Source organism: Cuculus canorus, chromosome 2, assembly GCF_017976375.1.
Source record: "Cuculus canorus isolate bCucCan1 chromosome 2, bCucCan1.pri, whole genome shotgun sequence".
In the NCBI taxonomy this organism is placed as follows: Eukaryota; Metazoa; Chordata; class Aves; order Cuculiformes; family Cuculidae; genus Cuculus; species Cuculus canorus.
This window is the reverse complement of record NC_071402.1, coordinates 118,744,432-118,758,949: the sequence shown is the minus strand read 5'-3', so window position 1 is coordinate 118,758,949 and position 14,518 is coordinate 118,744,432. Positions and strand designations below refer to the sequence as shown.

General features: G+C 45.5%; 1 long non-coding RNA gene across 1 annotated transcript; it reads right to left on the bottom strand.

The window, feature by feature from the left end:
- Positions 1-617: 617 nt before the first annotated feature.
- On the bottom strand, positions 618-13,858 carry LOC128851363 (uncharacterized). Its single transcript, XR_008448723.1, has 3 exons — positions 13,749-13,858; positions 5,588-5,697; positions 618-3,120 (listed from the first exon to the last, which is right to left on the bottom strand). It is a non-coding gene; the product is annotated as an uncharacterized LOC128851363 (long non-coding RNA).
- Positions 13,859-14,518: the final 660 nt, after the last annotated feature.

Genomic DNA, 14,518 nt, shown 5'->3' with positions numbered 1-14,518 from the left:
ACCGAGGACATGGCAGTTGTGGGTACAAACCACCAGCTGAGCAATATGTCATCGGGGCTTGGGGACAGGGGTATGACAGGGGCATCCCTGATCCAGGGATGCTCTTCAAAAGACTTTCAGCTTCCCCTTCCCTGCCCCGCCAGCCCTCCGGTAACCTCCCCACTTCTGCAGAGGCTGCATGAGCTACGGCAACAAAAATTGTTACCTTTTGGCTAAGGAGGGTAAACCAAGGATTTCTAAGATTTTCTTTTTTTTTTTTTAACCTGTGGAATAGCTGATGTCTGAACACAGATGTTGGTCTGCTGAGATCGCTTCACTGCTCTGAGCTATCAGCACCTCTGCTGAGCCTGTATTGCTGCTGTCACTGCAGGCAACTCAGGGGGCCGAGCCCTGACTGCCACACTTCAATGTATAAACTACTATATCTCGAATTAAAAAGGTGATTACTTTCTTCTGGGGCTGTAAAAACCAGTAGTATAAACTCAAGTCGACTCAGGGAAACAGAGTCACCCTCCTCCCTCCCTCCAACTTCTGACAGAAAGACTGATGTTTCCCCAGTTGTTATGAACACCAAGCACACAGGCTCATCTCCTTTCTTACTTATTAATCCCCTCAAAAAGGCCCTTTTCTTTCCTCTGAGTGCCAGGTAGGTGGTCAGACCTGCTGCAGGATGCCAGTTCTGCGTAATTCTGCCAGCAGACACAGCAGGTCTGTCTCCTCTTTTGGTGGGATGCACTGCAACCAAACTGGGACAAGAGGTAGTGGACACCATGTAAGGGCACCTACACAGCATCAGGATTGGGTAGGCAATAATTCAGGAAACATCAATATGATTCTTCTCCTCACTTTTTCTATGTATAGCTGATCAAAAATGCTCCGACCAAACATTTTTCTATTAGAGATTGCCTCTTTTAGACAAATTAAAATGCCCTTTGTGCTGATTTTGATAAAATTAGAGTTTCCTTTGCTTAAGTCAAGTGTTCTGATCTTATTAAAACACTACAGACCTGTTGTTTTATTGAAAACCATTTGATTAAACCAAAATAGGCTTGTAAAGTAAATTTTAAGTCCAGGGGATATTTCAAAATTTGTCATTTACCTTTGGATTAGGAATGGAATAAAATGAGGAAACTACAAGAATGGAAACTATCCAGGTAATTTCTATATAAGCTGACACAACTCTTACATTAATTGCTTCAGGGATTCACTGCAGGACAGGCTTAAGATTCAAACAAATCAACTGTGGTATGGTACAGGTCAAATCATGCAACAACTGGCACAGCACTCCAAGAACTAAAGGGTGTCACTAAAAAAAGATGCCAATCCCCACTGTTTTACATTAAATATATTTTCTCAAACTAACTGGACGCCTTTGATGAGTTGATAAATTTTGCTGAAAGATAAAAACCCTTAGACTTGGTACTGTGTAACATTGGCTTAGAAACTAGAATGGCATGAAATCAATGTGTCAATATTAAATTAAATTAAGCAACTACAAGCTGCTTGATGTCTAGAAATAAAATGTGACTAGGAATTATCTCCTCTTGTGTGCATTGCACACGGTCCACTTCAGGGCTTCTTTATTTTGTCTCCATTGCAACAAATATTTTTCATAACTTCTAAGAAAAAAACCTAATATCACTGCTGATAATGCTCGTGGGTGAGACAGATGCTGGAAGATAAACTGGCAACAAAGAAAGGATATCGCAGATCAGCATCACCTTGTGACCTGCACCTGAGCAAAAACTACTTGATGTAGCAGAGCCTATGAGGTTAATCAGTCCAGTAAGAGCCTTATTTGCAATTTAGTACTCTGGAAGATCCTGGCAGAGACCCACAGGCATTTGCATCAGCTAGCCTGGACTTCCTCAACACTTGGATGCCTCCAGATTTCTTCCTCCTCTTGTTTGTTGACCTGCCTGTTGCTCTATTAAAGGTTCCTCATAGTTTCAGAGTGGTCTTTAATCCTGGTTTTGAGACACAGCACACGCTAACGAGGCAGGACTGCACTCATCTTCCACCTCAGCACGTGGCCTCCCATGAGGCTTCCTGCGCACAGACTGCCCCTCAGGGTCAAGGGACATTGGCCCTTGCTTGGCTCATCCCTGGGGGACAGAACAGAGTCTTGCTGTCTTTGAGCTGCTGCTGATTCAGGATCTTTAGGGAACTTGCTTTCAGGCACAAAATCTCCTTCCTTCAAATGTTACAAATAAATCTTTGGCTTAATAGCCTCATATTTCTGTGCCATCTTTTATGTCCTCACAGGATATTACATGCCACATAAAATGTGAGAGGTCATTAAAGTTAAAATGAGAAGGTAATTAGCCCGTATTTAAACTGAGGGATACAAACAAATTATGTTACTCAAATATCAGGCATCCTTTTTTTAATTATTGGCTAATATTCTAGCAAAGCCTTCAGATTCTAGAGAACACAAAAGACGTTTCGTTTAACACAAACTCACCGAAATATTTGACTATACACAGGTGACATCATCACTGGGTGATAGGAGACCACCCTAATACCATGTGCAAAGCTGCACTGAGGGCATCACTACAGTTACTCTTCTGGCTGCTACATCTCATAAACAGAGCGAAGAGCCATGGACACTTCCCCATGAGCCCTTCGGCTCTGGCTCCAAAGACTATGAGGTGCTAACATACGAAGCAACTAAAACGTATCCCAAGGGCACTGTAGTTTCAGTGGGAACCCACTGCAGAAGCAAAGAAATTATATTTAATATGTTGTACAGCAACGGCTGACCGCCTGCTGCTTCTCTCTCGTTGCCGATGTTACTGGGATCTCTGCTTCACCAAGTTTCTATTTTCATGAAGCTTGTAGCAACTTAATACCTTCCAGTCTTCTGTTCCTCTTTCAAATTCGGCTGAGGCTGGCCAACAATTCCGACGTAATAGCAGGGAATGCAAGGGGAGCAAGCAGCAGTGTCATTGCATAGCTGTATTTCCTTACGAAGTAAGGCTAAAAATATCAGTGACCTTTTGAGCTCTTTTTTTCCATGATTTGAGCAGAGTTGTGAAATTTGGCAGGTGCAAGAGGCCTTTGGGATATGCCTTCTGCTGTTCCTGTGAAAATCTTCCCAAATTTGGTCTAGGTACAAGCCTTTGGAAAACAAGACCATATGTTAAGATATATGTAAGAATGCCAGTAATTCAATGGAATTCCCCAATAATTTTTTCCTCCCTGAGTCTCGTGCTACCTTCCCACTCTGTGCCACTGTCTGGCTCCAGTGTCTCCATCCAGACACTCCCAGCTCCCAGTATTGATTGAGATTACCAGCGGGGGCACAATTTCTTAAGAACTCCCTTGTTCTCACCCTGCTAAACACAAAGCAAGCGGGTGCTCAGAGTGACCACATGAAGTGACGAGGACACGGAGCATATGGTGGACCAAGGTGGCCCTGAGTCATCACGTACTGCAAAAGGTGGTGCCAGCGGACAGCCTCACAACCCCAATCCCAATCAGAGAGGGAGGGCTTGCCACTGTGTTTGCTCTCAGACAAAAGCTGTATGTGAGGTCAATGCATTAATCTCTGGCATGTGAGTATGTGAGCGAAATAATCCCGTGTGTGTGGTTTTGTCACACACATGGTCACGAGGAGGGAATGTCTTGGTTTGAGATCTGTCTTTGCAGCCACGATGAGGAAGAGAGTGTTTTGCTTCACAATAGATTAGTCACTTGCTTAAAGTTTAATTAAGCCTCTGAGAAACTGGCTGACAGTGTTTTCTGGCCGGACAGGTAAGAGTGGCTTTGAGCTGTGCTCACAGGATATCTGCCTCACTGAACCGGAGGGGCAAGCAATGGCAGAAGGTGGTTTGATGACTCCCGCTGAGTGAAGGACACTTCCTAAGATAACAAACAAGTGTTTTTTTTTTTTTACTCCTAATTTATGGGTGCTTGGATTTAAGGTGGATGATTTTGAGGCAGAGGATGAGCTTTGAGCTTCTCCTTCCCCCCAGGCTCCAGCCTGCTTCTCCCCCCAGCACTGTGTGTCCTGCTGACCTGCCCGGCCACCCCAGGAGGGGATGATGCAGACCGGTGGGTGGAAGAAGAGACACCCAGTGACCGGGTTTACCCAGGGGGATTACTCAGCTTGGAGCAGATTAACGTGGGCACACCTGATCCTCGAGGGACCTGGGAAAGCTTGTCACAACCACGAACACTGGGATTGGATGGGGAGTTTGCAGGTGGCTTGCAGGCAGCGATGGGGTAAAGCAGGAACTGAAGGAGAACAGGGGTTGCTTGGGCAGAAAAGAATGGAACTGGACTGAAAGGTAAGGGAGGTACAAGCTGGGGAAACAGGAAAATACTGTATTCAGTAGTGGCTATCAAACAGGATTTCTATGATTTCTATCCTATGCACTGACAATGGCAAGAGTCCCATGGAAAAATTAGATTGGGATAAGTGTACATTGAATTACATTAGTAACAAAACTCTGTGCATTGTAGGGGTTGTTCAATTAAAGTTGCACAACCTGTGTCTTTTTTAACAGCTCTTAATTTCTGAGGGGCTGACTTTGCAGCGATGCTCCGCCAGAGCCATTTTCTTGACTGAACTCTAATCCTCCAAGAGCAGTACGGGGCCAGTCAATTCGTGTTGGAAATGTCTGTTCACAGACTAGTATAGAAACCACAAAGCCAGGCAGAACAGGAGAAGGTATTAGGGGAGTTATTAGCAAGAGGAGTGGCCATTCTCAAGCAAAGCCTTCACTAGTTTCTTCGTGTCCCCATCTGGAAAATGTCCACTTGTGAGTAGATGATGCTTCAGCCTAGAGCGACTCTAGTGGGATGTTTCATGAGCAACAGGTTTTGTTGGCATTGCTGGCAGAGAGTTAAGGCATTGCTTTTGCACATTACCCCAGTGAAGCTGCCATAGCAGCCTTTGAACACACTGGCATTGGGAATGGGGGGTCACGACAACCTTAGCCCACAGCTCAGGCTGCCAGATCCCATCTGTCAGAGCCCTAGGTGTTAGCAGGATCAGAGCCAACTGTCCTTAGTAAGCAGGGGAAGACATTACTTTTGAGGTTAAGGTTTGCCTTGTGGTGCAGGCAGGTGCTTGCAGTTGGGTGTTTAAGCTCTGGCTGTAATGTAGACATGGGGCAAGCCTTGCACATTTCACGCATGGGCCATTCCATCACACAGTATGTCCCGGAACCTCCATCCCAGGCTGAGGACCCCGGGCAAAGCCCTGTGGGGAAAACCCATCAGCTCCTGGACCCGACTTCAGATGGCAGATTGCATCCTAATAAAAGTGTTTGTTTATAAAGCATTCTCCATCCTATCTGCAATAACGTGAAGTCCTTCTCCTTCCGTTCATGGCTGTGCTAACAGCCCTAGTGGCAAATGTATCAGCAGCTTGTGTAAGAGAGAAATCCTGGGAGGGCTGAATGCAAATTTAGCTAAACCAAATGGCACGTGAGTTTTCCAGACACCACTGACAGAGCTCCATTGATTTTCAGAAATAGATATGCTTTTAATAGCTGATGGACATGTTCATTAGATACCTATTTTTAAAGAGATTAAATAGATTCTGAATAACTCAAGTGACCAACATGTCAGTACTTACCAGGCAAAACTTGGATGCAGTTACTGGGAATTTTCCCAAGTCAGAATGAGAACACTGCAACATTCGACTCCTGTGATGCTGAGGACCGCCAGAGCCACCTTCCTCTTCTCCTGCCAATGAGTAAGGAAATACCCACAGATGAAAAAAATACTAGGTCATTACATTTTCCCCGAACTTTTCCTAGCTAAATTGCCTTATTGCCCACGTTGTTTCACTTGAAAAAATATTACACTGGGAGGTGGCACTGAGAGAAGTCTTGCTGCCACCTTGCCAATCTTGGCACTGTTCAGTTCTCCTTCTTTGAGAAAATCTTGTGAAGATTTCATGGTTGAATGTCAGCAAAATTTACCTGGGCATGTGCTAACACTGAGGACAATCTGTTATGTATATATGTATATAATTTGAATTTAGTTAAGAGCCTGAATGAATTTTTAAGAAGAAAACAAATTGGACAGTATTACAAGAGGGAAAAACAGGCAGATACAACTCTAATCCTATTATATACAGGTTATATCTTCTAGGGACCACCTGTTTTTCTGGGTCTACAGTGTACCCTTGGGTTCAAAGTGGCAAGGGCAGAAACACCAAAGTCTGACATTCTTGAGTCAGGGCCTGATAGTCTCGCAGCAGAGACAGCTCTAGCTGCTTTCCGCACCACTGCCAGGGTGAGCTGGGCCAAAGGGACCTGGGGAGACACTAGATCAGTTTTGCTGGGGTCTTCAGTGAGAACAGGGTTGGGTCATCACCTACCGTTCCCTCTAACCATGGCAACTTCTTTTTGTCTGTCTGACGCTTTGCAACCCAAAGAACAGGCTAATATTTTAACAGATATACACTGTCTCCTCCTCCAATCCCCTTATAGGAAGAGTTCACGGGAAGATTACTAGGATGCTGAGAAGACAGACTGATTAAAATTAAATTAATTCAAATTAAATTAGGGGAAAGTCAAGTAACCCTCTCAGTTCATAAGAATTCATAGCAAAAGCATTAAAAAGAAGCTGTTCAGACAGTAAGGAAACAAATTATCTGGACCTGGAAGTGTTTTGCCAAGGCATCACTCAGCTGGATTCAGCTGCAGAGTTTGCTAGGCTTGTAAAACCAGTCTAAAGAACAGCCAGAAACAAGCCATGCTCGCTCATCAGCCCCCCTGTACGTCTGGATGGCTTTGGGGCAGCCTGCAGACTCGCTGGGAGACAGCATCACTGGGCCTTCTTGGTGGTGAGACCTGTCACAAAGCCACGCAGGAGCCCACAGGCTGTGCCCAGCACCCTGCAGCCTCCCATCATGACTAATGGCAGGATGAAACCACAGCATGCAGGAGGTGATATGTGTTAGGCAGCAGGGCAGCATGAAGCCAGCGAGTACTACTCTGCTCCTAGTCCTCATCTGTGCTGCCCCAGCAGTGTGACTGCCTCCGCAGGTAGCATTCATTGCACAAGAGGGTTTGCCACAGCCCACAAGGTCTTCAAGGACTCCCAATCGTCTTTGAGAAATCACTTAGCAGAAATAAAGGTGTTTTAAAGTAATAACAATAACAACATTCAGGAGAGCTATATTAATCTCTAAGGCTATTAAAGATATTTCATAGTATCATAGTATCATAGTATCTTAGTATCAGTATCATAGTATCATAGTATCATAGTATCACAGTATCATAGAATAGTTTGGGTTGAAAGGGACTTTAAAGATCATCTAGTTCCAACCCCCCTGCCATGGGCAGGGACATCCCAGTAGATCAGGCTACCCAAGGATCCATCCAACCTGGCCTTGAACACCTACAGGGATGGGGCATCCACAGCTTTCCTGGGCAACCTGTGCCAGTGCCTCACCACTCTCATGGTGAAGAAATTCTTCCTAATGTCCAGTCTAAATCTGCCCCTCTCCAGTTTATATCCATTCCCCCTGGTCCTGTCCCCACAAGACTTTATGAATAGCCCCTCTCCAGCTTTCCTGTAGCCCCTTTCAGGTACTGGAAGGTCGCTATAAGGTCTCCTCTGAGCCTTCTCTTCTCCAGGCTGAACAGGCCCAACTCTCTGAGCCTGTCCTCATAGGGAAGGTGCTCCAGCCCTCTGATCATCTTTGTAGCCCTCCTCTCCACCCATTCCAACAGCTCCATATCCTTCTTATGTTGAGGATTCCAGAACTGGACACATTATTCCAGACGAGATCTCACAAGAGAGGAATAGAGGGGCAGAATCACCTCTCTCAATCTGCTGGCCATGCTTCTTTTGATGCAGCCCAGAATATGGTTGGCCTTCTGGGCTGTGAGCGCACATCACCTGCTCATGGCAAGCTCATCGACCAGCACCCCCAACTCCTTCTCTGCAGGGCTGCTCTCAAGCACGTCATCCCCCATCGTGTACTGAAAATGGGGATTGCCCCGACCTGGGTGCTGGACCTTACACTTGGCCTTGTTGAACCTCATGAGGTTCTAAGAGGCCCACTTCTCCAGCCTGTCCAGGTCCCTCTGGATGACATCCTATCCTTCTGGTGTGGCAACTGCACAACTCAGCTTGATATGATCCGCAAACTTGCTGAGGGTGCACTCAATCTCGCTGTCAATATCATTGATAAAGATATTAAACAGCACTGGTCCCAGTACGGACCCCTGAGGGACACCATTTGTCACGGATCTCCATCCAGAGTTTGAGCCATTGACCATTACTCTCTGAATACGACCATCCAACCAGTTTCTTATCCACCTTACCTCCACCCATCAAATCCAAATGTCTCTAATTTAGAGAGAAGGATGTTGTGGGGACTGTGTCAAAGGCTTTAATTTCATAAAACAACAAAGCTCTCTGCAGACATGTCTAAGTTATTCGTTCCTGCAACCTAGGGATTCGGACCATCATCTGCTTTCACACCCAGCAAAGCAAACTTTTTTCTCAGCATGAGAAGCGAGGAGAAAAATTGCTTCCGAAACAAAGGATCACTATCCTAAAATATTCACTATCCTAAAGAGCACAGAGCCACAGATTCTGTACTTTAGCATATAAAAATCTTAATATACATGTGCCAAATTATCTCTTCATTTCAAGTTATCTGTATTTGCGTATGTCTCTGGCTGTTTGCCTTTTAGTTCTTACTCTGCAAACTAAGAGAGGCTCTTCAAACTCCATAGTGTGCAATTCCTCCTTCTTAAGAGGCATTAATCTCTTCACAAGATGAAACAATATATATGTAAATGTACATTAATACATAAAAACTGAAATAAGACATTAACATCTACAATTTGATACACTAATTTGGGTCTAGTTATGTTGACACAGATGGAGTGAATTATTGGAGGAGAAAAACCACATCTGTTAAATGTTATTGTTTAATTAAGCCATTAGCAACTGAAAGACAAGAACCTTTCAATGATAGCATTTTATGTGTATCTTAGGCCGTGGTACTCGTACAGCTCCCCTAGCACTTGGAGCACGTTGCAATCTTTAACACAATTGGCATAATGAGCACCCTGTGAAGGAGACAAAAAAGGGTCCTTCTCTCTGCCTTGCAGATGGGGAGGTGGGGTGTTTGGCCACCAGCCTCCTAGGAAATTTGCGGAAAAACACAGTGGGCAGAGATAAGCATTGTACCACCAACTTGCTTCATAAGTCTGTGTAGCAAAGCCTCACTGGACCTCTAAGAAAATCTTCATCTAGAGAAGAGCATCCTTGGAATCACCAGTCATTGTTCAGTGAGGGCTTTGCACCCTGACATTTGTGTGCCCCTACTTGTGGAGTTTTGGACATGCAACATTTGCTACCTGAGTGCCAAGATCTGTGTGCACAGTATAAGAAACTGGCAATAATCCTTTACTGCAGCTGCAAGCTCTCTCTGGAAATCTTATTCTCCCATTCAATTTTACAGGGAATAAATTTCCTAGCTGGAGGGAAAACTTTTCTTGTGAGAGGGGACAAAATGTCTCTGTGAGACACCTTACCAATGGATTTACTACAACACGGAGGGGAAGAAGTATGATCTTGTATTCCAATAAGCCTACAAATTCAGCGGGGGAAGAGTCTGCTGTCACCCCTGAGGAGAGAGGGTCAGTGCAAGCCTGTTCCATGTTGCTTATCTCCTTGCTTGACATCCTTGCAGTGCCCCTGACTGAAAAAGGAATGCCAGAAACAGCAGTCTTCACCCCTGGACTCAATCCTGCCTTCCTGTATTACAAACCAAGCATTAGAAAGGTGAACAAAGACAAATTAAAGGAAGCTCTTTGTCCCACGCTTGTGTGGCCGAGGATGATGGGGGTGGGAAGGGTGGGATGTGCTCTTCCAAAGATGCTATGGGGGCACAGTGAGAAGCTGCTATGAGCTGCTCTGCTCTTCCTCTTCTTATTCAGACAACTGTCTAGCAACCTGGGTGATGTCTTCACAGTACATGGACTTGCCCTGCAAACTGTCCCACCAAACACCCATCCCCCTTTGAAGTTGCTTTTACTGCGGAAATAGAGGCTTGGACGATCTGTTCATTTTTTCTCCCTGGTCTTCTGCTTTTGCTCCTATAACAGCTTTTGAATCCTTTGCGCACTTTCAACAAAGTTTTTCAGAGCTTAAAGATACCAAGCATCCAGAAACAGTGCAAAACCAGACATCCGTAAAGAAGAAAGAGACCCTTTTAGTGGCTTTACAGTGGAAGAGGTGAACAACGTCAGCCTTATCTTTGTCTGGGAACCCAGGCTTCCTTGGTTCATCTGCCCAGGCGATGCCTGGTGGTTGTTGTAATGGTGAGCATTAGGGTCATAAACACTGCCACAAATAGCTCATTTAACTTTTCTGTGCCATTTACACTATGACTGCCAACAAAGTGACACATGATAAATAAAAGTAAGAAAAGCTTTCAGCTTTAAAAATAGGAATGTTTTTCACTGTAGCTGCTGCAAGAGGAAGGCCCGACTCTGCTCTCACTTATGCTGGCATAAAACAAAATTAGCTACACAGAAATGAATGGAGTTACATCCATCAAAAACTGCACAAATGACAGCAGAACTGACCTCTTTTCTTTTAAACTTCTTCCTACTCAATACTGTAAGAACATCTTTTATATTTGTTGCGGTAATCTTTTAGGGCTTACACCTACTCCTCCAATCAGAGCTGATGCCTTTCAGGAACTAATAGGGGTACAGTTCAGAGCAGAAAGTCAATCTCGATGAATACTCTAGCCATACCAGAAGTGATCCCCACACCAGCTTGAGGGGCCAGAGCAGAGCAAAGTGCCTCCACAGAAGGCAAACATTTGCTTTTTCTACGTTTGAAAATGTTAAAGCACAGCACAGGTGCTGGCAGCAGGCAGAGAGCTCATTAGGGTTCTCCAAGCAGTCTTCTTGCAGGCAAGAGGAGAAATGCTAATGGACTCCTGACGGTGCTCCATTCAGCTGTCCTTATCCAGAGCCATTTACTTTGGCCAGGCAGGATCGAGACTCCATGGGACCTAAGCAGGTTGGCAGAATACATGGAAACTTTCCGAGGGACGTGCCAGACAATAGAGGCAGCATATCCCTCCTAATGAAGGCAGCGGCTCAAAGATGAAAAATCCCTTCTCCCAGGGAGCTGGGTCCCAGTGCTTCACTGGCTGAGGTGGCAGCAATTTGAAAACTAACCCAAAGCCTTGCTGCTATCCCAGAGTACTGCATTAAATAATTGAAAAATGAATAATTAAATTAAAAGAGGATTATTTCCCACAGGCAAGCAGAAAATTGCTGCCTGCAGGACAAAGGATGATGGCAACACTTCATTTTCTGCAGTACTCAGCAGTCAGCTGAGAGGTGATATGAAGAACATCCATGGTGGGCAGGAAGAACCCTCCCTGAATCACATTGGGTATTTTGTTCCCAGTTTATCCCTAAACTGCCTTTTGCCATATGCAGAACTAGGAAGCAAATCTGGAAACATGAGACATTGCCTTTTTCATGAACATCAACCTTGGGGTGTGGGGCTATCTATTTATGTACAGATACCTGGGGGATTTGCAGCGATCAGGCCCGTTGATTCATAGTTAGCTGCTATACATATTTGTAGGACACATTTCTATGTTTAGCCCTCTACATTTCTTTTATTGCTGGATATGAGGAGACGTGCACATGTGCTTTGTACTGACACTTGGTAAGAACAGTATTTTATAGCACTATTATTTTTTTCCCTAAGATGTATATATCTGTTTGAACAGGGGACACATCATAAGAATCTGTATTTCTCATGAACTATAATTAAAAATGAACAACTCTCTGCATAGGATAACAATACCATAATATACTTGTTCTCCTCACAGAAATTTAAACAAGTCGGCACGCTGAGTGAGTAATGATCCTACATTTATGCAGCACTTATTTTCCCTGAGTAGTTGCAAGCACCTCGTACACTGACACCCAGTCTGTAGGAAGCACTACAATAGGGACTGAACACCTTCAGCAGGGAATAAAATGTACTCTCCAACCCTTCCACCTTCCTAGAACGTCAAGCTCTCCTTGTCCTATGAAACCTCTCACCCAGTCATCACATCCCTTTGTTGTCGCACTCTCTTTTTTTGTGCCTTTTATATCTGGGAGCCTTCTTTCTCTTCTCTGTGTAAACTTCTTCTGACAGCCCTCCTAAACTCCTCCCTAAAACTCATATTTCTCCAGTGAAGCAATTTCTTTATTCACCACATCAGTGTTGGCTATAAAAGGTCAGGATATTTTGCCAAGAACTGTGACATTTTCTTAAGCCCATCATCTCATCTCTCTCTGTCCAGAAGTGTAATAGTCCCCAACACTTTAGACGGAGCTGTGACTGAGCTGTCACAGATGAGATGGCCATGGTGGTGTCATTGGATTCAGAAGCGTGCAGCAATGGGAAGGGTAAGGGTTCAGCCCTATAAGTTCCCCTTCCTCCCTCCACTATTGGATCCACGCTCATCATCCTATCACACTGTACGTGTCTGATGAAGGGGCTGGAGCACAAATCTTACGAGGAAAGGCTGAGGGAACTGGAGTTGTTTAGTCTAAAGAAGAGGAGGCTGAGAGGAGACCTTATTGCTCTCTACGACTACCTGAAAGGAAGTTGTAGCGAGGTAGGTGTTGGTCTCCTCCCAAGTAACAAGCACTAGGACAAGAGGAAATGGCCTCAAGTTATGCCAGGGGAAGTTTAGATTGGATATTAGGAAAAATTTATTCCCTGAAAGAGTGGTGAAGCATAGGAACAGTCTGCCCAGGGAAGTGCTGGAGCTTCCATCCCTGGAGGCATTCAAAATATGTGTAGGCATGGCACTTCGGGACACGGTCTACTAGGTATGGTGGTGCTGGACTGATGATTGGACTTTATGATCTCAGAGATCTTTTCCAGCCTCACGGATTCTATGTTTCTATCTGGAAACTGTTATCCTGTGGAGGATCACAGAGTTTCAATGGCAGATTTCTCATTCTCTGCCCCGTGCACCAAAGCAGATGGGCAGAGGAAGCTTGGTGAGCAAGCTGCAGCAGAACAGATTCTGTATGTCAAGCTGGGGCCCCAGTCCCAAAACCAACCCTCTCCTTCTGGCTGCCCATCATTATGTGTCCAAAATGTTTCACTCACCTGTTTAGATCGTAGCTGCCAATGAGACAGACTTTTGACCAATTTGAGCACCAAACTCCACCACAGCAACTGGGTAGTTGCCTTCACTTCGATGGAGAGTATGTCTGCAGGCTGCGTCATAAGAGAGGACAGCTTTTGTGGGATGTGGCACTTAAGTACGGAAGCAATGAACTCATGCTGGAGCCCAGAGCCAGGAGGGCTAGAGTAGGAGAAGGGGAGGGGTAAGGCCCCGGCTGGCCATCTGGGTAATTCCATCATTCTCCTCAGACAAAGGTCCAGCAAACCAGGGCTAGCTCTCAGCACAGAAAGAGTAGAGAGCAGCACAGACGCTTCTCCCTCCATGTAAAACCATGAATAGCAGCACGGCAGAGGCTAGTGGAGGAGATATTTCAGCATGTACCTTTTCATTCAACCACCCTTATGTTGGGTAAATGAATCTGCCGTGCCTTTAAAATGTCTTTAAAAATGGCTTTGCTGTGATGCATTCCAGGGCCAATCATCATTGATCCAAGAACAACATTTTCACATGCAGTATTTCAAACTCAGTATTCACACAGTATCCAACATAACAGTGATATTTTCTCTGCCTAGGCAGCTATTCCCTTATCTCAACCTACCTGATACAGAAAAGCAGTGAGTGACATTCCCTCCTGTCCCGAAGCCCTCTCAGCTGAACCAGTGCAAAGCATCTTTGTCCCACTCAGCTCAAGCCCTTGCTCCCTCCACCACTCCAGCAGGGGCTAAAACCACTGGAGGGATACTCTAATCCCAGCCATCTGGCAGTGGTCCCTGGAGGACCGTCCTCCAGCTCCAAACTGTCAGCATGCTGCCAGCTGAGTGCTCCCGGCTGCTGGAACAACTCCCAGCTGGACAGCCACTGCCAGCCTCCAGCTTCTCCCTCCCCTAGCACAGAAGAAAAGGGCCAGTTTGGGAGTAGAGGAGGGTGGAATCGAGCTTGGACCCTCCAGAGAGAAGTTTGCTTTCCGTCGCTTGTCAGGAAGCACTAGAGCACAGGTTTGACTAAGGTGTGTCAGCTCCTGTCATTTAGTCAGTTAGCACCGGCCCTTTTCAGCCTCAAAGCTCATTAACATCAGCCATCCATGGTTTCCTCTCAGTAACCACCAGGCAACTGTACTGGAACCAGTGGCAGCAAGCAGAGCCGGTCCCCCTCCCAAAGGACTCGGTCCCTGCAAGGGCACGCTTGCAAGGCAGGCAAGGTCAGAGCTACTATTCCATCTGACAGATGGGAAAACTGAGAGGAGGAGCAATGACAAGATTTGCCCAGGGCCTTCCTGCTAACCTAAGCTGCAAATGCATGAATTACTCAGCCCAGTGCTCCAGCCAGTCGGGTTGAACTACCTCCAGTGTGCATCGCTGCAAACCACTC